This window comes from Entelurus aequoreus, linkage group LG03, assembly GCF_033978785.1.
Source record: "Entelurus aequoreus isolate RoL-2023_Sb linkage group LG03, RoL_Eaeq_v1.1, whole genome shotgun sequence".
Taxonomy (NCBI): domain Eukaryota; kingdom Metazoa; phylum Chordata; class Actinopteri; order Syngnathiformes; family Syngnathidae; genus Entelurus; species Entelurus aequoreus.
Genome location: NC_084733.1, coordinates 59,022,886 through 59,047,602, shown reverse-complemented (window position 1 = coordinate 59,047,602; position 24,717 = coordinate 59,022,886).

Below are 24,717 nucleotides of genomic sequence, written 5' to 3'. Positions count from 1 at the left end.
AGTAATGAAAGTTCAGCTCAGTCCAGCCCCTCTGAGAGAACAGGTTCCAGAGCCCTTGCTGTGAGTCCAACTATATCTAGCCGGGAACGTCTCCACCTCATGCACCAGCTCAGGCTCCTTCCCTCCCAGCGAGGTGACGTTCCATGTCCCAAGAGCGAGCTTATGTAGCCGATAATCGGACCACCAAGTGCCCTGCCTTCGGCTGCCGCCCAGCTCACACTGCACCCTCTATGACCCAGCCCATGAGTGGTGAGCCCTGGAGGGGGGATCCACGTTGCCTCTTCGAGCTGAGCACGGCTGGGCCCCGTGGGGACTGGCCCGTCAATCGCCATCGTGCCACACCTCTGGGCCTGGCTCCACAGGGGAGCCACGGTGACTTGCGTCCGGGCGAGAAAAAATCTAGGTCCTCAATTGTACTTTTAATAAAGGTCTTTGAGCTGCTCTTTGTCTGATCCCTCACCTAGGACCTGTTTGTCCTGGATCAGTGGGACACGCAAACCACAAAGGTGTCGGCTCAGAAAGCAGGTTATATAAATATAACTCCAAAACCAAACATGCAATATGTCTAAACATGCCTGTAATATTGTATCAATGTGAGTTTTCCTAGAATCGGTTGTTTTTGTAAGGTTTGCAAATACAAAAATTAGGTTTTACTCACAATGACAAAATCACACTCAATATGACAGTTATTTAAACATAACTCATAAACCACACAAAAAAATGGCTAATAATGCCTGAAATAATGAATCATTGGGAGTTTTACTGAGTTATATATTTTGCAAACACAAAAAGTAGTTTTTTACTTGACTGTAATGTTCTTAGAACCCTGATATAATGGGAAAAAAGCAATAAAAATGTATTTAAACCTAACTCCTAAACAACACATGCAAAATGGCTAATAATGCCTAAGGAGACATGTAACGTTGTTAGTTTAAAAAAATGATCTTTTGTAAAGATATCAAAGACACAAGCTAGTTGTGTTTATTCAATATGACAGTATAACAGTCATACTAAATATGAAAGTTATATAAACATAACTCCAAAACCAAACATGTGTCATGTCTAAAAATGCCTGTAATAATGTATTTGTGTTTGTTTGTAAGGTTTGCAAAAACAAAAAGTCGTTTTTTACTCAATATGAAAGTAATGTTCTTAGAATCCTGAGATAATGCGAAAAAAGCAATACAAATGTATTCAAACACAAATTTTAAACCAAACATGTAAAATGTCTAAAAAATCCTGTAATATTGAATCTATATAAGTTTTACTAGAATCAATTGTTTTTGTAAGGTTTGCAAATACAAAAATTAGGTTTTACACATAATGATATTAAAACTGTAACACTCAATATGACAATTATTTATTTATAACTCCTAACCACACATGAAACATGTCTAATAATGCGTGAAAAAATGTATCTTTGTGAGTGTTACTAGAAACATTTTCTTTTGTAAGGTTTGCAAAGACAGGTTAGTTTTTTTTACTCAATATGACAGTATAACTGCCACACTCAATATGACAGTTATTTAAACATAACTCTTAAACTACACATGAAAAATGATTAACAATGCCTGAAATAATGCATTCTTGTAAGTTTTACTCGAAACATATGCTTTTTTAAGGCTTGCAAACACAAAAATTATTTTTTTACTCAATATGACAGTAATGTTCTAAAATTCTGAGAAAATACGAACAAATTAAAAAAAATGATTCCAACATAATTCCTAAACCAAGCATGCAAAATGTCTAAAAATGTCTGTAATATTGAATCCATGTGAGTTTTACTAGATTTAAATGATTGTGTAAGGTTTGCAAATACATAAATTAGGTTTTACTTACTATGTCATAACTGACAGTATATGACAGTTATTTAACCATAACTCAAACCACACATGAAAAATGGCTAATAATGCCTGAAATAATGCCTCCTTGGCCGTTTTACTCGAAACACATGCTTTTTTAAATCTTGCAAACACAAAAAGTAGTTGTTTTACTCAATATGACTGTAATGTTCTTAAAATCCTGAGATAATGCAAAACAAGCAATACAATTGTATTTAAACATTACTCCTAAACAATATATGCAAAATGGCTAATAATGCCTGGAAACATGTATCTTTTTAGTTTTACTGGAAAAATTATCTTTTGTAAAGTTTGCAAAGACACAAGCCAGTTTTTTTTTATTCAATATGACAGTATAACAGTCATATTAAATATGAAATTTATATAAACATAACTCCAAAACCAAACATGTGTCATGTCTAAAAATGCCTGTAATAATGTATTAATGTGAGTTTGTAAGGTTTGCAAAAACAAAAAGTAGTTTTTTACTCAATATGAAAGTAATGATCTTAGAATCCTGAGATAATGCGAAAAAAGCAATAAAAATGTATTTAAACATAATTCCTAAACAACCCATGCAAAATGGCTAATAATGCCTGGAGACATGTATCTTTGTTAGTTTTACTAGTAAAAATATATTTTGTAAAGATATCAAAGACAAAAGCTAGTTTTTTTTATTCAATATGACAGTATAACAGTCCTACTAAATATGAAAGTTATCAAAACATAACTCCAAAACCAAACATGTGTTATGTCTAAAAATGCCTGTAATAATGTATTTATGTGAGTTTGTAAGGTTTGCAAAAACAAAAAGTAGTTTTTTACTCAATATGAAAGTCATGATCTTAGAATCCTGAGATAATGCCAAAAAAGCAATAAAAATGTATTTAAACATAATTCCTAAACAACCCATGCAAAATGGGTAATAATGCCTGGAGACATGTATCTTTGTTAGTTTTACTAGAAAAATGATCTTTTGTAAAGTTTGCAAAGACACAAACTAGTTTTTTTTAATTCAATATGACAGTATAACAGTCATACTAAATATGGAAGTTATATGAACATAACTCCAAAACCAAACATGTGTCATGTCTAAAAATGCCTGTAATAATGTATTAATGTGAGTTTGTAAGGTTTGCAAAAACAAAAAGTAGTTTTTTACTCAATATGAAAGTAATGATCTTAAAATCCTGAGATAATGCGAATAAAGCAATAAAAATGTCTTTAAACATAATTCCTAAACAACCCATGCAAAATGTGTAATAATGCCTGGAGACATGTATCTTTGTTAGTTTTACTAGAAAAATGATCTTTTGTAAAGTTTGCAAAGACACAAGCTAGTTTTTTTTATTCAATATGACAGTATAACAGTCATACTAAATATAAAAGTTATATAAAACATAACTCCAAAACCAAACATGTGTCATGTGTAAAAATGCCTGTAATAATGTATTTATGTGAGTTTGTAAGGTTTGCAAAAACAAAAAGTAGTTTTTTACTCAATATGAAAGTTATGATCTTAGAATCCTGAGATAATGCGAAAAAAGCAATAAAAATGTCTTTAAACATAATTCCAAAACAACCCATGCAAAATGGGTAATAATGCCTGGAGACATGTATCTTTGTTATTTTTACTAGAAAATGATGTTTTGTAAAGTTTGCAAAGACACAAGCTAGTTTTTTTAAATTAAATATAACAGTATAACAGTCCTACTAAATATGAAAGTTATCAAAACATAACTCCAAAACCAAACATGTGTTATGTCTAAAAATGCCTGTAATAATGTATTTATGTGAGTTTGTAAGGTTTGCAAAACAAAAAGTAGTTTTTTCCTCAATATGAAAGTAAGGATTTTAGAATCCTGAGATAATGCGAAAAAAGCAATAAAAATTTATTCAAACATAATTCCTAAAAAAAACATGCAAAATGGGTAATAATGCCTGGAGACATGTATCTTTGTTAGTTTTACTAGAAAAATTATCTTTTGTAAAGTTTCCAAAGACACAAGCTAGTTTTTTTTTATTCAATATGACAGTATAACAGTCATACTAAATATAAAAGTTATATAAACATAACTCCAAAACCAAACATGTGTCATGTCTAAAAATGTCTGTAATAATGTATTCATGTGAGTTTGTAAGGTTTGCAAAAACAAAAAGTAGTTTTTTACTCAATATGAAAGTAATGATCTTAGAATCCTGAGATAATGCGAAAAAAGCAATAAAAATGTATTTAAACATAATTCCTAAACAAGCCATGCAAAATGGGTAATAATGCCTGGAGACATGTATCTTTGTTAGTTTTACTAGAAAAATGATCTTTTGTAAAGTTTGCAAAGACACAAACTAGTTTTTTTTAATTCAATATGACAGTATAACAGTCATACTAAATATGAAAGTTATATAAACATAACTCCAGAACCAAACGTGTGTCATGTCTAAAATTGCCTATAATAATGTATTTATGTGAGTTTGTAAGGTTTGCAAAAACAAAAAGTAGTTTTTTCCTCAATATGAAAGTAGGGATTTTAGAATCCTGAGATAATGCGAAAAAAGCAATAAAAATGTATTTAAACATAATTCCTAAAAAACCCCTGCAAAATGGCTAATAATGCCTGGAGACATGTATCTTTGTTAATTTTACTAGGAAAATGATATTTTGTAAAGTTTGCAAAGACACAAGCTAGTTTTTTTAATTCAATATGACAGTATAACAGTCATATTAAATATAAAAGTTATATAAACATAACTCCAAAACCAAACATGTGTCATGTCTAAAAATGCCTGTAATAATGTATTTATGTGAGTTTGTAAGGTTTGCAAAAACAAAGAGTAGTTTTTTACTCAATATGAAAGTAATGATCTTAGAATCCTGAGATAATGCGAAAAAAGCAATAAAAATGTCTATAAACATAATTCCTAAACAACCCATGCAAAATGGGTAATAATGCCTGGAGACATGTATCTTTGTTAGTTTTACTAGAAAAATGATCTTTTGTAATGTTTGCAAAGACAAAAGCTAGTTTTTTTTAATTCAATATGACAGTATAACAATCATACTAAATATGAAAGTTATATAAACATAACTCCAAAACCAAAAATGTGTCATGTCTAAAAATGCCTGTAATAATGTATTTATGTGAGTTTGTAAGGTTTGCAAAAAAAAAAAGTAGTTTTTTACTCAATATGAAAGTAATGATCTTAGAATCCTGAGATAATGCGAAAAAAGCAATAAAAATGTATTTAAACATAATTCCCAAAAAACCCATGCAAAATGGGTAATAATGCCTGGACACATGTATCTTTGTTAGTTTTACTAGAAAAATGATGTTTTGTAAAGTTTGCAAAGACACAAGCTAGTTTTTTAAAATTAAATATGACAGTATAACAGTCCTACTAAATATGAAAGTTATCAAAACATAACTCCAAAACCAAACATGTGTTATGTCTAAAAATGCCTGTAATAATGTATTTATGTGAGTTTGTAAGGTTTGCAAAACAAAAAGTAGTTTTTTTCCTCAATATGAAAGTAAGGATTTTAGAATCCTGAGATTATGCGAAAAAAGCAATAAACATGTATTTAAACACAATTCCTAAACAACCCATGCAAAATGGGTAATAATGCCTGGAGACATGTATCTTTGTTAGTTTTACTAGAAAAATTATCTTTTGTAAAGTTTGCAAAGACACAAGCTAGTTTTTTCTTATTCAATATGACAGTATAACAGTCATACTAAATATGAAAGTTATATAAACATAACTCCAAAACCAAACATGTGTTATGTCTAAAAATGCCTGTAATAATGTATTTATGTGAGTTTGTAAGGTTTGCAAAACAAAAAGTAGTTTTTTTCCTCAATATGAAAGTAAGGATTTTAGAATCCTGAGATTATGCGAAAAAAGCAATAAAAATGTATTTAAACACAATTCCTAAACAACCCATGCAAAATGGGTAATAATGCCTGGAGACATGTATCTTTGTTAGTTTTACTAGAAAAATGATCTTTTGTAAAGTTTGCAAAGACACAAGCTAGTTTTTTTTTATTCAATATGAAAGTATAACAGTCATACTAAATATAAAAGTTATATAAAAATAACTCCAGAACCAAACGTGTGTCATGTCTAAAATTGCTTATAATAATGTATTCATGTGTACAAATGTATTCAAACACAATTTTTAAACCAAACATGTGAATATTGAATTTATGTAAGTTTTACTAGAATCAATTGTTTTTGTAAGGTTTGCAAATACAAAAATTAGGTTTTACACATAATGACATTATAACTTTAACACTCAATATGAAAGTTATTTAATTATAACTCCTAAATACACATGAAACATGTCTAATAGCGTGAAAAAAATTATCTTTGTGAGTGTTGCTAGAAACATTTTCTTTTGTAAGGTTTGCAAAGACACAAGTTAGATTTTTTTAACTCAATATGACAGTAAAACGCCACACTCAATATGACAGTTATTTAAACATAACTCCTAAACCACTCCTGAAAAATGGCTAATAATGCCTGAAATAATGCATCTTTGGGAGTTTTACTGGAAACATATGCTTTTTTTAAGGCTTGCAAACACAAAAATTAATTGTATTGTATTATGTATTACAACATAATTCCTAAACCAAACATGCAAAATGTCTGGAAATGCCTGTAATATTGAATCCATTTGAGTTTTATTTGAATCAGTTGTATGGTTCTCTAATACAAAAATTGGGTTTTATGACAAACACAAGTTAGTTTTTTTACTCAATATAACAGTTTAGCTGTCATACTATATATGAAAGTTATATAAACATAACTCCAAAACCAAACCATTATGTCCAAAACTGCCTGTAATATTGTATATATGTGAGTTTTACTAGAATCAGGGTTGCAAATACAAAAATTGGGTTTTATGACAGTATACTGTCACACTCAATATGACAGTTATTTAAACATAACTCAAACAACACATGCAAAATAGCTAATAATGCCTGGAGCATGTATCTTAGTTAGTTTTACTAGAAAAATTGTATTTTTGTAAGGTTGGAAAGACACAAGTTAGTTGTTGTTTTTATTCAATATGACAGTATAACTGTCATACTAAATATGAAAGTTATATAAACATAACTCTAAAACCAAACATGCATTGTGTCTAAAAATGCCTGTAATATTGTATCTGTGTGAGTTTAACTAGATTTAGTTGTTTTTGTAAGGTTTGCAAATACAAAATAAGGGTTTTACTCACTATGACAGTTTACTGTCACACTCAATCTGACAGTTATTTATTTAAACATAACTCCTAAACCACACATGCAAAATGGCTAATAATGCCTGGAGATATGTATCTTTGTGAGTTTTACTAGAAACATTATATTGTGTAAGGTTTAGTTAGTTTTTGTACTCAATCTGACAGTATAACTGTCATTCTAAATCCATACATTTTCTTCCGCTTATCCGAGGTCGGGTTGCGGGGGCAGCAGCCTGAGCAGAAAATCCCAGACTTCCCTCTCCCCAGCCACTTCGTCCAGCTCTTCTCGGGGTATTCCGAGGCGTTCCCAGGCCAGCCGGGGACATAATCTTTCCAATGTGTCCTAGGTCTTCCCCGTGGCCTCCTGCCACACCTCCCTAGAGGCGTTCGGGTGGCATCCTGAGCAGATGCCCGAACCACCTCATGGCTCCTCTCAATGTGGAGGAGCAGCGGCTTTACTTTGAGTTCCTCCCGGATGACAGAGCTTCTCACCCTGTCTCTAAGGGAGAGACCCACCACCCAGGAAACGCATTTCGGCCGCTTGTCCTTTCGGTCATAACCCAAAGCTGGGAACGTAGATCGACGGTAAATTGAGAGCTTTTCCTTCTGGCTCAGCTCCTTCTTCACCACAACGGATCGATATAGCGTCCTCAATACTGAAGACGCCGCACCAAACCGCCTGTGGATCTCTCGATCCACTCTATCCTCACTCGTGAACAAGACTCCTAGGTACTTGAACTCCTCCACTTGGGGCAAGATCTCCTCCCCAACCTGGAGATGGCACTCGACCCTTTCCTGCGCGAGAACCATGGACTTGGACTTGGAGGTGCTGATTCTCATCCCAGTCGCTTCACACTCAAGGACCCTGCCGAGAGTATAGACCTGGTCTACCGTTCCACGACCAGGACGAAAACCACACTGTTCGTCCTGGATCCGAGTTTCCTCCTCTCCAGTACACATGAATAGACCTTACCGGGAAGGCTGAGGAGTGTGTTTCACGATAGTTGGAACACACCCTCCGGTTCCCCTTCTTAAAGAGAGGAACCACCACCCCGGTGTGCCAATCCAGAGGTACCACCCCCAATGTTCACGCGATGTTGCAGAGTCTTGTCAACCAAGACAGCCCCACAGTATCCAGAGCCTTAAGGAACTCATCCACCTTGCCACAGAGGAGCTTTTTAACTACCCAGGCAACCTAAGCCCCAGAAATAGGAGAGTCCACCACAGATTCCCCAGGCACTGCTTGGCCTGTCGGTATGCCCGCTGCCTCTGGAGTCCCATGAGCCAAAAGGACCCGATAGGCTCTTTCTTCAGCTTGACGGCATCCCTCCCTGCTGGTGGCCACCAGCGAGTTCTAGGATTACCGCCACGACAGGCACCAAACACCTTGCGGCCACAGCTCCAATCAGCAGGCTCGACAAGAGAGGCACGGAACATGGTCCACTCAGACTCAATGTCCAGCACCTCCCTCGTGACATGTTTAAAGTTCTTCCTTATGTTTGAACATTGTGTTTGTTATGGACAATCCGTGACGAGCACAAAAGTCCAATAACAAAGCACCACTTGGGTTCAGATCCGGGTGGCCATTTTTCCCAATCACGACTCTCCAGGTTTCACTGTCCTTGCCAACATGAGCATTGAAGTCCCCCAACAGAACAAGGGAATTACCCGAGGGAGCACTCTCCAGTACTCCCTTAAGGGAATCCAAAAAGAGTGGGTACTCTGAGCTGCTGTTTGGTGCGTAAACACAAACAACAGTCAGGACCCGTCACCCAACCCGAAGGCGGAGGGAAGCTACCATCTCGTCTACTGGGTTAAAGTCCAACGTGCAGGCTTTGAGCAACAACAATTGCCACCCCAGCCTCTCATTGCTTGCAACGCCAGAGTGGAAGAGAGTCCAGCCCCTCTTGAGAGAACAGGTTCCAGAGCCCTTGCTGTGCGTCGAAGTGAGTCCAACTATATCTAGCCGGAACTTCTTCACCTCGCGCACCAGCTCAGGCTCTTTCCCTCCCAGCGAGGTGACGTTCCACGTCCCAAGAGCGAGCTTATGTAGCCGATAATCGGACTGCCAAGTGCCCTGCCTTCGGCTGCCGCCCAGTTCACACTGCATCCGACCTCTATGACCTCAATGGGCCCATGAGTGGTGAGCCCATTGGAGGGTTGACCCACGTTGCCTCTTCGAAATGAGCCCGGCAGGGCCCCATGGAGACAGGCCCGGCCACCAGTCGCTCGCCATCGTGCCCCACCTCTGCGCCTGGCTCCACAGGGGAGCCACGGTGACCTGCGCCTAGGCGAGAAAAAGTCTAGGTCCTCGATTTGTACTTTTCATAAAGGTCTTTGAGCTGCTCTTTGTCTGATCCCTCACCTAGGACCTTTTCTCAGGGGATCCCGAGGCGTTCCCAGGCCAGCCGGGAGACATAGTGTTCCCAATGTGTCCTGGGTCTTCCCCGTGGCCTCCAGGATGACAGAGCTTCACCTTCACCAGGGGTGTCAAACTCAAATACAGAGTGGGCCAAAGTTTAAAACTGAACAAAGCTGCGGGCCAAGGTTGAACAAATTAACCTTTTAATAGGGACCCAAACACGTTTTGCATTGAATATTGAACAAGCAAGGCTTATATAACTTTATAGTGACATGCAAAATGGAGTTTCAAATAATAATAATAATAATTAAAAAATATCAATTGCATATCAAATATAATTTAAATACAAATTGAATGCCTCTTTTCTATTTGCAGCCTTCTGAGGTAAATATCAACATTAACTTTATCCACAGGCTAATACATTTGAAAATAAAATAATGAATAAAACAACCATTCAGGACTTTAAACTGCTCAGTTTGCAACACACTGATCTAATTTGATGTGCCCAAGCCAGATACCTGGCATCTTTTTTTAGATGCTAGTTCTTTAATGTCGGGGCTCAGGCTTTGAGCTGAGGCAACTTTCATTATCGAACAAGATGTTCAACAGTCATATCTCGTACACCCAATTCTAACATCATTCAGACCCAGTCACAAGATATGTGCAGCTACAGCACGCATACACAAATGAATGCAACGCATACTTCATCAACAGCGATACAGGTTACACTGAGGGTGCCAGTATAAAAAACTTTAACACTGTTAGAAATATACGCCACACTGTGAACCCACACCAAACAAAAATAAAAAACACTTTTCGGGAGAACATCCGCACCGTAACACAACATAAACACAAAAGAACAAATACCCAGAATCTTTTGCAGCACTAACTCTTTCGGGACGCTACAAAATACACCCCCGCTACCACCAAACCTCTCCCCCCCACACACACACACCTTGTAGCGTCTCGGAAGATTTAGTGCTACAAAGGGTTCTGGGTATTTGTTGTGTTGTGTTTATGTTGTGTTACGGTGCGGATGTTCTCCCGAAATGTGTTTGTCATTCTTGTTTGGTGTGGATTCACAGTGTGGCGTATATTTCTAAAAGTGTTAAAGTTTTTTATTTGGCTACCGTCAGTGTAACCTGTATCGCTGTTGATGAAGTATGCATGGCATTCAATTGTGTGTGGGTGCAGAAGCTGCACTGACATGAAACTGGGCTGGCACTCGTTTGACTAGCTGGAAAAAAAAAAAAATTTCGGGAGGAGTGCTGGAGTCACTCCCGGGAGGGTTGGCAAGTATTAGAAGTAGCGGCACTGCCGCAATGTATAATCGAAGGTCCAGCTTTAGTGTTAATTTGATATTGCCTCAAGGGCCAAGTCAAATTACACGTTGGGCCAAATTTGGCCCACGGACCAGAGTTTGACACCCATGACCTTCACTGTAAAAAATTACTGTAAAAATAAAAAATAAAATTACAGTTATATACTCCATCCATCCATCCATGTTCTACCGCTTATTCCCTTCGGGGTCGCGGGGGGCGCTGGAGCCTATCTCAGCTACAATCAGGCGGAAGGCGGGGTACACCCTGGACAAGTCGCCACCTCATCGCAGGGCCAACACAGATAGACAGACAACATTCACACTCACATTCACACACTAGGGCCAATTTAGTGTTGCCAATCAACCTATCATGTTCTTCTTAAATGCAGTTAAGTACTGTAAATTTTGTTGCATTTTTCAAAAAATATCGACCAGCAGTAAGTTACTGTAAAACCTACAGTGTAATTCAATATTTTTCAGACTTGTTTCTTGGGTCCGCCCACAATTCGTCCAACCGAGCTTCATTTCACCTGGCTAAATCCGTCCTACTGCATCGTGTGTTTTTGATAACAAGGTAAGAGTCACTTGTACCTTGATGTGTCATTTTCTGTTTGAATTACTTTATATATATATTTATAAAGTCCAAAATGTCAGCATCACAGACACTATCGTTGACCACGCGCATGTACCGCCGCATGCTAGCTAGCTAAGTTTTCTTCTTTTTTGTCATAGTCATCATAAAAGATGATAACTTGCAACATATGTGCTACGACTTGCAGCAATGTATTTGCGTATGTTAGACACATGCGAAGTCATAGTTGTATGCCTAGTGTGCTTTCCCTAAATGCACAAGAGTTTTTTCCAACTTCTCAGCCTTCAAAACTCACAGCCGTCGTCATAAATATGGCAAGAGTAGGACTGATATGTATAGCGCAGAAGGTTTACCTTGTAATATTGTCTCATGTAGCGCTAAGTGCGATGATATACGGGCCCTTCTCCTGCATTTGAAAAGTCATATTACCGAAGGTAGGACAGTTATGTGCCCCTTCAGTCAATGTGAAAAAAGATTTACAGTTAAGTCTACTTTCACATCGCACGCGTCAAGGAAGCACTACGGCTACACTGAACGAAGTTTGACTTGATCAACAGCAAATCCAAGCAGCTCTTGTGTTATTAACACTGATGATGACTATTGTGATATGCAACTTGAGAATTCAGGATATTCCTGTTATGAAGACATGGAGGTCTACTTGCATTAAAAAAATGTTCACAGCACTGAAAAAAGGTTGAGAACCACTGTCTTAGGACAGTGGTTCTCAACCTTTTTTCAGTGATGTACCCCTGTGAACATTTTTTAAATTCAAGTACCCCCTAATCAGAGCAAAGCATTTTTGGTTGAAAAAAAGAGATAAAGAAGTAAAATACAACACTATGTCATCAGTTTCTGATTCATTAAATTGTATAACAGTGCAAAATATTGCTCATTTGTTGTGGTCTTTCTTGAACTATTTGGAAAAAAAGATATAAAAATAACTAAAAACTTGTTGAAAAATAAACAAGTGATTCAATTATAAATAAAGATTTTTACACATAGAAGTAATCAACTTAAAGTGCCCTCTTTGGGGATTGCAATAGAGATCCATCTGGATTCATGAACTTCATTCTCAACATTTCTTCACAAAAAAAGAAATCTTTAACATCAATATTTATGGAACATGTCCACTACGCTTTAACCAAGCCTCCATTGTTTTCTACATGGATAGTTGATTGACAGTTGGTGCCGTGTGGCACCGCCAGGTAGAGTCAAACCATCATGGCATGGGGGAAACTCTGGCTTTATGGTAATGAATGGAATAGCCTACTTGATTAGTTGTTCAGTTTATGAACTTACATTCATATTTTGTCGAAGTATTATTCAATAAATATATTTATAAAGGATTTTTGAATTGTTGCTATTTTTAGAATATTAAAAAAAAATCTCACGTACCCCTTGGCATACCTTCAAGTACCCCCAGGAGTACGCGTACCCCCATTTGAGAACCACTGCCTTAGGAGACTAGATGTAAACAGAGGAAAGAGAGAGCGAGTGAGGTGGCCATTCCAAATACTTTTAAAATGCTACCCATATTGGATACTGTTTAGGAACATAAACTGCATTTCTTGACTGTACCAGTTGCTGGTGACAAAGTCACAATAAAACGTTGGATGATCAGCATGGAAGGTGATGTCATCTGCAAAGGCGTCCAACCTAGCTTAATCTCAGGGCTTGCTGCCCTTCTTGCCACCTACTATGTGTTCAACTTGGAATACCAAGAGGAAGGTCCTCGGACATTGGAATTTGTTCAAAGGTAAATCCTCTTGATACTGTTGAAATACTGTTAGGATATTTTATTTTATATTTCTCACCTCTGTTCAGGAATTTGACTTGTCATTTCCCCAATTGTGTGCCTTAAATCAATGACTCTTCTGTTCCTTTGTGTACCTTCTTATTAGGGACCGAAGCACCAGTTTGACTGTAGGATACAGAGAAGGTAGGTAATGTGCAGGTAAAGATATGTTGACTGGGTCAAAGAAGGAAGCACCTGTTTGACCCCAGGATGCAGAAAAAGTAGGTAATTTGCAGGTAAAGATATGTTGACTGGATGATGGCAGGAAGCACCAGCTTGACCTGAGAATGCAGAGCAAGTAGGTAATGTGCGGGTGAAGATATGTTGAATGGGTAAAGGCAGGAAGCACCAGTGTGACCCCACCATGCAGGGAAGGTAGGTAATGTGCGGGTGAAGGTATGTTGAATGGGTGAAAGAAGGAAGCGCAGGTGTGGTCGAGGCCATGCAGACAAGGTAGGTATGTGCAGGTGAAGATATGTTGTATAGTGAAAGAAAGAAGCACCAGTGTGACCCAAGGATGCAGGGAGGGTAGGTAATGTGCAGGTAAAGATATGTTGAATGGGTGAAGGCAGGAAACACCAGCTAGACGCCAGGATACAGAGAAGGTAGGTAATGTGCAGGTAAAGATATGTTGAATGAGTAAAGGCAGGAAACACCAGCTTGACTCCAGGATACAGAGAATGTAGGTAATGTGCAGGTAACGATATGTTGAATGGGTAAAGGTAGAAAGCACCAGCGTGACCACACTATGCAGAGAAGGTAGGTAATGTGCAGGTAAAGATATGTTGAATGGGTAAAGGCAAGAAGCACCAGTGTGACCCCAGGATGCAGAGAAGATAGGTAATGAGCAGGTAACGATATGTTAAATGGGTGAAAGCCGGAAACATCAGCGTAAATACACGGTCCCGTAGATGGAGAGAAAACATAAATAGAGAGAGGGATTGGGGAGGCTTTAGCATTGTCTTCCTCTCTGAATTTGTCTTAATGGGTTTTAGAGCATTCACTCATCTACAGCTGTGGTTATGGTATAGGCTCACATATATCCTAAAATAAATATTAATATTTGTGCAGTGCATATTCCTAAATAACAATGTGAGGGGGGTTCTGTATCGACTGCAAGTAATCTTCAATCACAACAGAATATCTAATATGCTTTCTCTCTTTTTTAGGCGATTCATTGGCGTTAACCCTGAGAGGGGAACAAAGGCTAGCCAGGGAAAGGTGGTGTCCAAGAAGACCGGGAAGCTGGTCCAGAAAAAGGCAGCAACTGTAAATCCTCACGTAGCCACCCTTATAAAACATCTCACAGACTTTGAGTGGGGCTTTATGTAGCCGACAACTAAACACTGGACTCGTGTTCAGTGTTTTGTCTCCAGTTAGAAATTAAGTGGACATGTTATAAATGTTAAAATGCTTTACTGAAAATAAGAAGAATGCACTAAATGTACTTTGAATGCATTTGATGCACAATAAATAATTGGTTAATAAAAACATAATCTTGCAAGGCCATTTCTCCAGTCATTTTTATGCCAGCAGATTGCAGGGATTTTGATTTTGAAAAATTAAAAGTTCAACTCATTAACTTCTAGTGGCATTATACTGTAAAGCTCAGTCTATAGTGCTTACAATTATTTTACTGTAATTAACTGTTAATGGATATTACAGTAGATACACTAAAATAACAGTGTAATGCCGCTAAACAGATGACAGTATTATGCTGTGAAGCGTATATTTGATACAGCACAGTACTGTGATACTTTTTACAGTAATAAACTGTAGTGATGAATCACAGTATGTGTGCTGTAGAAAAACAGTTTTATACTGGAACCATTAGCTGCCAGTAGGTTACTGTAATTAAACGGTGAAAATTCTTACAGTAAGGGAGAGACCCGCCACCCTGCGGAGAAAACTCATTTCAGCCGCTTGTACCCGTGATGTTGTCCTTTCGGTCATAACCCAAAGCTCATGACCATAGGTGAGGATGGGAACGTAGATTGACCGGTAAATTGAGAGCTTTTCCTTCTGGCGCAGCTCCTTCTTACCACAACGAATCGATATAGCGTCCTCATTACTGAAGACGCCGCACCGACCAGCCTGTGCATCTCACGATCCACTCTTCCCTCACTCATGAACAAGACTCCAGGTACTTGAACTCATCCACTTGGGGCAAAATCTCCTGCCCAACCTCGAGATGGCACTCCACCCTTTCCCGGGCGAGAACCTCGGACTTGGAGGTGCTGATTCTCATCCCAGTCGCTTCACACTCGGCTGCGAACCAATCCAATGAGAGCTGAAGATCCTGGCCAGTTAAAGCCATAAGGACCACATCATCTGCAAAAAGGAGAGACCTAATCCTGCAGCCACCAAACCGGATCCCCTCAACGCCATGACTGCGCCTAGAAATTCTGTCCATAAAATTTATGAACACATTTGGTGACAAAGGGCAGCCAACTTACTGCTGGCAATGCGGACCAAGCTCTGACACTGATCATACAGGGAGCGACCCGCCACAATCAGACATGCCGATACCCCATACTCTCTGAGCACTCCCCACAGGACTTCCCGGGGTGGCCACGGTCGAATGTCTTCTCCAAGTCCACAAAGCACATGTAGACTGGTTGGACAAACTCCCATGCACACTCAAGGACCCTGCCGAGAGTATAGAGCTGGTCTACCGTTCCACGACCAGGACGAAAACCACACTGTTCGTCCTGGATCCGAGGTTCCTCCTCTCCAGTACACATGAATAGACCTTACCGGGAAGGCTGAGGAGTGTGATCTACGATAGTTGGAACACACCCTCCGGTTCCCCTTCTTAAAGAGAGGAACCACCACCCCGGTCTGCCAATCCAGAGGTACCGCCCCTGATGTCCACGCGATGTTGCAGAGTCTTGTCAACTAAAACAGCCCCACAGCGTCCAGAGCCTTAAGGAACTCCGGATGGAGCTCATCCACCCCCGGGGCCTTGCCACCGAGGAGCTTTTAAAACTACCTTGGCAACCTCAGCCCCAGAAATAGGAGAGCCCACCACAGATTCCCCAGGCACTGCTTGGCCTGTCGGTATGCCTGCTGCCTCTGGAGTCCCATGAGCCAAAAGGACCAGATAAGCTCTTTCTTCAGCTTGACGGCATCCCGCACTGCTGGTGGCCACCAGCGGGTTCTAGGATTACCGCCACGACAGGCACCAAACACCTTGCGGCCACAGCTCCAATCAGCTGGCTTGACAAGAGAGGCACGGAACATGATCCATTCAGACTCAATGTCCAGCACCTCCTTTGTGACATGTTCAAAGTTCCTCCGGAGGTGGAAAAAGAAACTCTCTCTGACAGGAGACTCTGCTAGGCATTCCCAAAAGACTCTCACAATGCGTTTGGGCCTGCCAGGTCTGTCCGGGATCCTACCCCACCATCGGAGCCAGCTCACCAGGTGGTGATCGGTAGAAAGCTCGCCCCTCTCTTCACCCGAGTGTCCAAAACATGAGGCCGCAAATCCCATGACACAACTACAAAGTCAATAATGGAACTGCGGCCGAGGGTGTCCTGGTGCCAAGTGCACATATGGACACCCTTATGTTTGAACATTGTGTTTGTTATGGACAATCCGTGACTAGCACAAAAGTCCAATAACAAAGCACCACTTGGGTTCAGATCCGGGTGGCCATTTTTCCCAATCACGACTCTCCAGGTTTCAAAGTCGTTGCCAACATGAGCGTTGAAGACCCCCAGCAGAACAAAGGAATCACCCGAGGGAGCACTCTCAAGGGAATCCAAAAAGAGTGGGTACTCTGAGCTGCTGTTTGGTGTGTAAACACCAACAACAGTCAGGACCCGTCACCCAACCCGAAAGCGGAGGGAAGTTACCATCTCGTCTTCTGGGTTAAGTCCAACGTGCAGGCTTTGAGCCGGGGGGCAACAAGAATTGCCAACCCAGCCTCTCATTACTTGCAACGCCAGAGTGGAAGAGAGTCCAACCCCTCTTGAGAGAACAGGTTCCAGAGCCCTCGCTGTGCGTCGAAGTGAGTCCAGCTTTATCTCGCCGGGAACTTCTCCACCTCGCGAGGTGACGTTCCACGTCCCAAGAGCGAGCTTATGTAGCCGATAATCCGACCGCCAAGTGCCCTGCCTTCGGCTTCCACCCAGCTAACACTGCACCCGACCTCTATGACCCAGCCCATGAGTGGTGAGCCTATTGCAGGGGGGACCCACGTTGCCTCTTCGAGCTGGGCCCCATGGGCACCAGTCGCTCGCCACCGTGCCCCACCTCTGGGCCTGGCTCCACAGGGGCGCCACGGTGACCCGCGTCCGGGCGAGAAAATATCTAGGTCCTCGATTTGTACTTTTCATAAAGGTCTTTGAGCTGCTCTTTGTCTGATTCCTCACCTAGTACCTGTTTGTCTTGGGGGATCCTACCAGGGGGCATAGAAGCCCCCGGACAACATAGCTCCTAGGATCAGTGGGACACGCAAACCACAAAGGTGGCGGCTCAGAAAGCAGGTTATATAAACATAACTCCAAAACGAAACATGCACGATGTCTAAACATGCCTGTAATATTGTATCAATGTGAGTTTTACTAGAATCGGTTGTTTTTTTAAGGCTTGCAAACACAAAAAGTTGTTTTTACTCAATATGACAGTAAGTTCTTAAAATGCTGAGATAATGTGAAAAAAAGCAATACAAATGTATTCCAACATAATTCCTAAACCAAACATGCAAAATGTCTAAAAATGCCTGTAATATTGAATCCATGTGAGTTTTACTAGAATCATTTGTTTTTGTAAGGTTTGCAAATACAAAAATTGAGTTTTATGACGGACACAAGTTAGTTTTTTTACTCATTATAACAGTATAGATGTCATACTATATATTAAAGTTATATAAACATAACTCCAAAACCAAACGTGCATTATGTCCAAAATTGCCTGTAATATTGTATAGATGTGAGTTTTACTAGAATCAGGTTTGCAAATACAAAAATTGGGTTTTATGACAGTATACTGTCACACTCAATATGACAGTATAACTGTCATACTAAATCCATCCATTTTCTTCCGCTTATCCGAGGTCGGGTTGCGGGGGCAGCAGCCTAAGCAGAGAGCCCAGACTTCCCTCTCCCCAGCCACTTCGTCCAGCTCTTCTCGGGGGATCCCGAGGCGTTCCCAGGCCATAGTCTTTCCAATGTATCCTAGGTCTTCCCCATGGCCTCCTGCCATTCGGACCTAGGGAGGCGTTCGGGTGGCATCCTGAGCAGATGCCCGAACCACCTCATCTGGCTCCTCTCAATGTGGAGGAGCAGCGGCTTTACACTGAGTTCCTCCCAGATGACAGAGCTTCTCACCCTATCTCTAAGGGAGAGACCCACCACCCGGCGGAGGAAACTCATTTCGGCCGCTTGTACCCGTGACCTTGTCCTTTCGGTCATAACCCAAAGCTCATGAACATAGGTGAGGATGGGAACGTTGATCGACCGGTAAATTGAAAGCTTTTCCTTCTGGCTCAGCTCCTTCTTCACCACAACGGATCGATATAGCGTCCTCATTACTGAAGACGGCGCACCGATCCGCCTGTAGATCTCACAATCCACTCTATCCTCACTCGTGAACAAGACTCCTAGGTACTTGAACTCCTTCACTTGGGGCAAGATCTCTTTCCCAACCTCGAGATGGCACTCCACCCTTTCCCGGGCGAGAACCATGGACTCGGACTTGGAGGTGCTGATTCTCATCCCAGTCGCTTCACTGCGAACCGATCCAATGAAAGCTGAAGATCTTGGCCAGTTGAAGCCATCAGGACCACATCATCTGCAAAAAGCAGAGACCTAATCCTGCAGCCACCAAACCAGGCGCAGTCATGGCGTTGAGGGGATCCTCAAAGCCATGACTGCGCCTAGATATTCTGTCCATTAAAGTTATGAACAGAATCGGTGACAAAGGGCAGCCTTGGCGGAGTCCAACCCTCACTGGAAAGGGGTCCGACATACTGCCGGCAATGCGGACCAAGCTCTGACACTGATCATACAGGGAGACACCCGCCACAATCAGACATGCCGACACTCCATACTCTCTGAGCACTCCCCACAGGATTTACCGGGGACCAAGGTCGAATGTCTTCTCCAAGTCCACAAAACTTATGTAGACTGGTTGGGCAAACTCCCATGCACACTCAAGGACCCTGCCGAGAGTATAGAGCTGGTCTACCGTTCCACGACCAGGACGAAAACCACACTGTTCGTCCTGGATCCGAGGTTCCTCCTCTCCATTACACATGAATAGACCTTACCGGGAAGGCTGAGGAGTGTGATCTACGATAGTTGGAACACACCCTCCGGTTCCCCTTCTTAAAGAGAGGTACCACCACCCCGGTCTGCCAATCCAGAGGTACCGCCCCCGATGTAGACGCAATGTTGCAGAGTCTTGTCAACCAAGACTGCCCCACAGCATCCAGAGCCTTAAGGAACTCCGGACGGAGCTCATACCCCCGGGGCCTTGCCACCGAGGAGCTTTTTAACTACCTTGGCAACCTCAGCCCCAGAAATAGGAGAGCCCACCACAGACTTCCCAGGCACTGTTTCCTCATAGGAAGACGTGTTGGTGGGACTGAGGAGGTCTCGCTTGGCCTGTCGGTATGCCCACTGCCTCTGGAGTCCCATGAGCCAAAAGGACCCGGTGGCTCTTTCTTCAGCTTGACAGCATCCCTCACTGCTGGTGGATTACCGCCACGACAGGCACCAAACACCTTGCGGCCACAGCTTCAATCAGCTGGCTCAACAAGAGAGGAACGGAACATGGTCCACTCAGACTCAATGTCCAGCACCAGACATGTTCAAAGTTCTTCCGGACATGTTCAAAGTTCTTCAGGAGACTCTGCTAGGTGTTCCCAGCAGACCCTTACAATGCGTTTGGGCCTGCCAGGTCTGACCAGCATCCTCCCCTACCATCGGAGCCGGCTCACCACCAGGTGGTGGTTGGTAGAAAGCTCTGCCCCTCTCTTCACCGAGTGTCCAAAACATGAGGCCGCAAATCCCATGACACAACTACAAAGTCAATCATGCGGCCGAGGGTGTCCTTGTGCCAAGTGCACATATGGACACCCTTATGTTTGAACATTGTGTTTGTTATGGACAATCAGTGACAAGCACAAAAGTCCAATAACAAAGCACCACTTGGGTTCAGATCCGGGTGGCCATTTTTCCCAATCACAACTCTCCAGGTTTCACTGTCGTTGCCAACATAGCGTTGAAGTCCACCAGCAGAACAAGGGAATCACCCGAGGGAGCACTCTCCAGTACTCCCTCAAGGGAATCCAAAAAGAGTTGGTACTCTGAGCTATGTTTGGTGTGTAAACACAAACAACAATCAGGACTCGTCACCCAACCCGAAGGCTGAAGGAAGATACCATCTCGTCTATTGGGTTTAAAGTCCAACGTGCAGGCTTTGAGCCGGGGGGCAACAAGAATTGCCACCCCAGCCTCTCATTAGATGCAACGCCAGTGTGGAATCTCTTTCACTCTGGCGTTGCAAGTAATGAAAGTTCAGCTCAGTCCAGCCCCTCTGAGAGAACAGGTTCCAGAGCCCTTGCTGTGAGTCCAACTATATCTAGCCGGGAACGTCTCCACCTCATGCACCAGCTCAGGCTCCTTCCCTCCCAGCGAGGTGACGTTCCATGTCCCAAGAGCGAGCTTATGTAGCCGATAATCGGACCACCAAGTGCCCTGCCTTCGGCTGCCGCCCAGCTCACACTGCACCCTCTATGACCCAGCCCATGAGTGGTGAGCCCTGGAGGGGGGATCCACGTTGCCTCTTCGAGCTGAGCACGGCTGGGCCCCATGGGGACTGGCCCGTCAATCGCCATCGTGCCACACCTCTGGGCCTGGCTCCACAGGGGAGCCACGGTGACCTGCGTCCGGGCGAGAAAAAATCTAGGTCCTCAATTGTACTTTTAATAAAGGTCTTTGAGCTGCTCTTTGTCTGATCCCTCACCTAGGACCTGTTTGTCTTGGGAGACCATAGAAGCCCCCGGACAACATAGTTCCTGGATCAGTGGGACACGCAAACCACAAAGGTGGCGGCTCAGAAAGCAGGTTATATAAATATAACTCCAAAACCAAACATGCAATATGTCCAAACATGCCTGTAATATTGTATCAATGTGAGTTTTCCTAGAATCGGTTGTTTTTGTAAGGTTTGCAAATACAAAAATTAGGTTTTACTCACAATGACAAAATCACACTGAATATGACAGTTATTTAAACATAACTCATAAACTACACAAAAAATGGCTAATAATGCCTGAAATAATGAATCATTGGGAGTTTTACTGAGTTTTACATTTTGCAAACACAGAAAGTAGTTTTTTACTTGACTGTAATGTTCTTAGAACCCTGAGATAATGGGAAAAAAGCAATAAAAATGTATTTAAACCTAACTCCTAAACAACACATGCAAAATGGCTAATAATGCCTAGGGAGACATGTAACGTTGTTAGTTTAAAAAAATGATCTTTTGTAAAGATATCAAAGACACAAGCTAGTTTTTTTTATTCAATATGACAGTATAACAGTCATACTAAATATGAAAGTTATATAAACATAACTCCAAAACCAAACATGTGTCATGTCTAAAAATGCCTGTAATAATGTATTTATGTGAGTTTGTAAGGTTTGCAAAAACAAAAAGTAGTTTTTTACTCAATATGAAAGTAATGTTCTTAGAATCCTGAGATAATGCGAAAAAAGCAATACAAATGTATTGAAATACACATTTTAAACAAAACATGTAACATGTCTAAAAATGCCTGTAATATTGAATCTATATAAGTTTTACTAGAATCAATTGTTTTTGTAAGGTTTGCAAATACAAAAATTAGGTTTTACACATAATGACATTAAAACTGTAACACTCAATATGACAATTATGTATTTATAACTCCTAACCACACATGAAACATGTCTAATCATGCGTGAAAAAAATTATCTTTGTGAGTGTTACTAGAAACATTTTCTTTTGTAAGGTTTGCAAATACAGGTTAGTTTTTTTTTACTCAATATGACAGTATAACTGCCACACTCAATATGACAGTTATTTAAACATAACTCTTAAACTACACATGAAAAATGACTAACAATGCCTGAAATAATGCATTCTTGTAAGTTTTACTCGAAACATATGCTTTGTTAAGGCTTGCAAACACAAAAATTATTTGTTTACTCAATATGACAGTAATGTTCTAAAATTCTGAGAAAATACGAACAAATTAATAAAAATGATTCCAACATAATTCCTAAACCAAACATGCAAAATGTCTAAAAATGTCTGTAATATTGAATCCATGTGAGTTTTACTAGATTGAAATGATTTTGTAAGGTTTGCAAATACATAAATTAGGTGTTACTTACTATGTCATAACTGACAGTATATGACAGTTATTTAACCATAACTCAAACCACACATGAAAAATGGCTAATAATGCCTGAAATAATGCATCCTTGGCCGTTTTCCTCGAAACACATGCTTTTTTAAATCTTGCAAATACAAAAAGTAGTTTTTTTACTCAATATGAAAGTAATGATCTTAGAATCCTGAGATAATGCGAAAAAAGCAACAAAAATGTATTTAAACATAACTCCTAAACAACCCAGGCAAAATGGGTAATAATGCCTGGAGACATGTATCTTTTGTTAGTTTTACTAGAAAATGTATCTTTTGTAAAGTTTGCAAAGACACAAGCTAGTTTTTTTTTTTTCCAATAAGACAGTATAACAGTCATACTAAATATGAAAGTTATATAAACATAACTCCAGAACCAAACGTGTGTCATGTCTAAAATTGCCTATAATAATGTATTTATGTGAGTTTGTAAGGTTTGCAAAAACAAAAAGTAGTTTTTTCCTCAATATGAAAGTAAGGATTTTAGAATCCTGAGATAATGCGAAAAAAGCAATAAAAATGTATTTAAACATAATTCCTAAACAACCCATGCAAAATGGCTAATAATGCCTGGGGACATGTATCTTTGTTAGTTTTACTAGAAAAATGATATTTTGTAAAGTTTGCAAAGACACAAGCTATTTTTTTTAAATTAAATATGACAGTATAACAGTCCTACTAAATATGAAATTTATCAAAACATAACTCCAAAACCAAACATGTGTTATGTCTAAAAATGCCTGTAATAATGTATTTATGTGAGTTTGTAAGGTTTGCAGAAACAAAAAGTAGTTTTTTACTCAATATGAAAGTAATGATCTAAGAATCCTGAGATAATGCGAAAAAAGCAATAAAATTGTATTTAAACATAATTCCTAAACAACCCATGCAAAATGGGTAATAATGCCTGGAGACATGTATCTTTGTTAGTTTTACTAGAAAAATTATCTTTTGTAAAGTTTGCAAAGACACAAGCTAGTTTTTTTTATTCAATATGACAGTATAACAGTCATACTGAATATAAAAGTTATATAAACATAACTCCAAAACCAAACATGTGTCATGTCTAAAAATGCCAGTAATAATGTATTTATGTGAGTTTGTAAGGTTTGCTAAAACAAAAAGTAGTTTTTTACTCAATATGAAAGTAATGATCTAAGAATCCTGAGATAATGCGAAAAAAGCAATAAAAATGTATTTAAACATAATTCCTAAACAACCCATGCAAAATGGGTAATAATGCCTGGAGACATGTATCTTTGTTAGTTTTACTAGAAAAATGATCTTTTGTAAAGTTTGCAAAGACACAAGCTAGTTTTTTTATTCAATATGACAGTATAACAGTCATACTAAATATAAAAGTTATATAAACATAACTCCAAAACCAAACATGTGTCATGTCTAAAAATGTCTGTAATAATTAATTTATGTGAGTTTGTAAGGTTTGCAAAAACAAAAAGTAGTGTTTTACTCAATATGAAAGTAATGATCTTAGAGTCCTGAGATAATGCGAAAAAAGCAATACAAATGTATTCAAACACAACTTTTAAACCAAACATGTAAATTGTCTAAAAATGCCTGTAATATTGAATCTATGTAAGTTTTACTAGAATCAATTGTTTTTGTAAGGTTTGCAAATACAAAAATTAGGTTTTACACATAATGACATTATAACTTTAACACTCAATATGAAAGTTATTTAATTATAACTTCTAAATACACATGAAACATGTCTAATAGCGTGAAAAAAATTACCTTTGTGAGTGTTGCTAGAAACATTTTCTTTTGTAAGGCTTGCAAAGACACAAGTTAGTTTTTTTAACTCAATATGACAGTATAACGCCACACTCAATATGACAGTTATTTAAACATAACTCCTAAACCACACCTGAAAAATGGCTTATAATGCCTGAAATAATGCATCTTTGGGAGTTTTACTGGAAACATATGCTTTTTTTAAGGCTTGCGAACACAAAAATTATTTTTTTACTCAATATGACAGTAATGTTCTAAAAATCCTGAGATAATGTGAAAAAAGCAATACAAATGTATTACAACATAATTCCTAAACCAAACATGCAAAATGTCTGAAAATGCCTGTAATGAACCCATGTGAGTTTTATTTGAAACAGTTGTATGGTTTG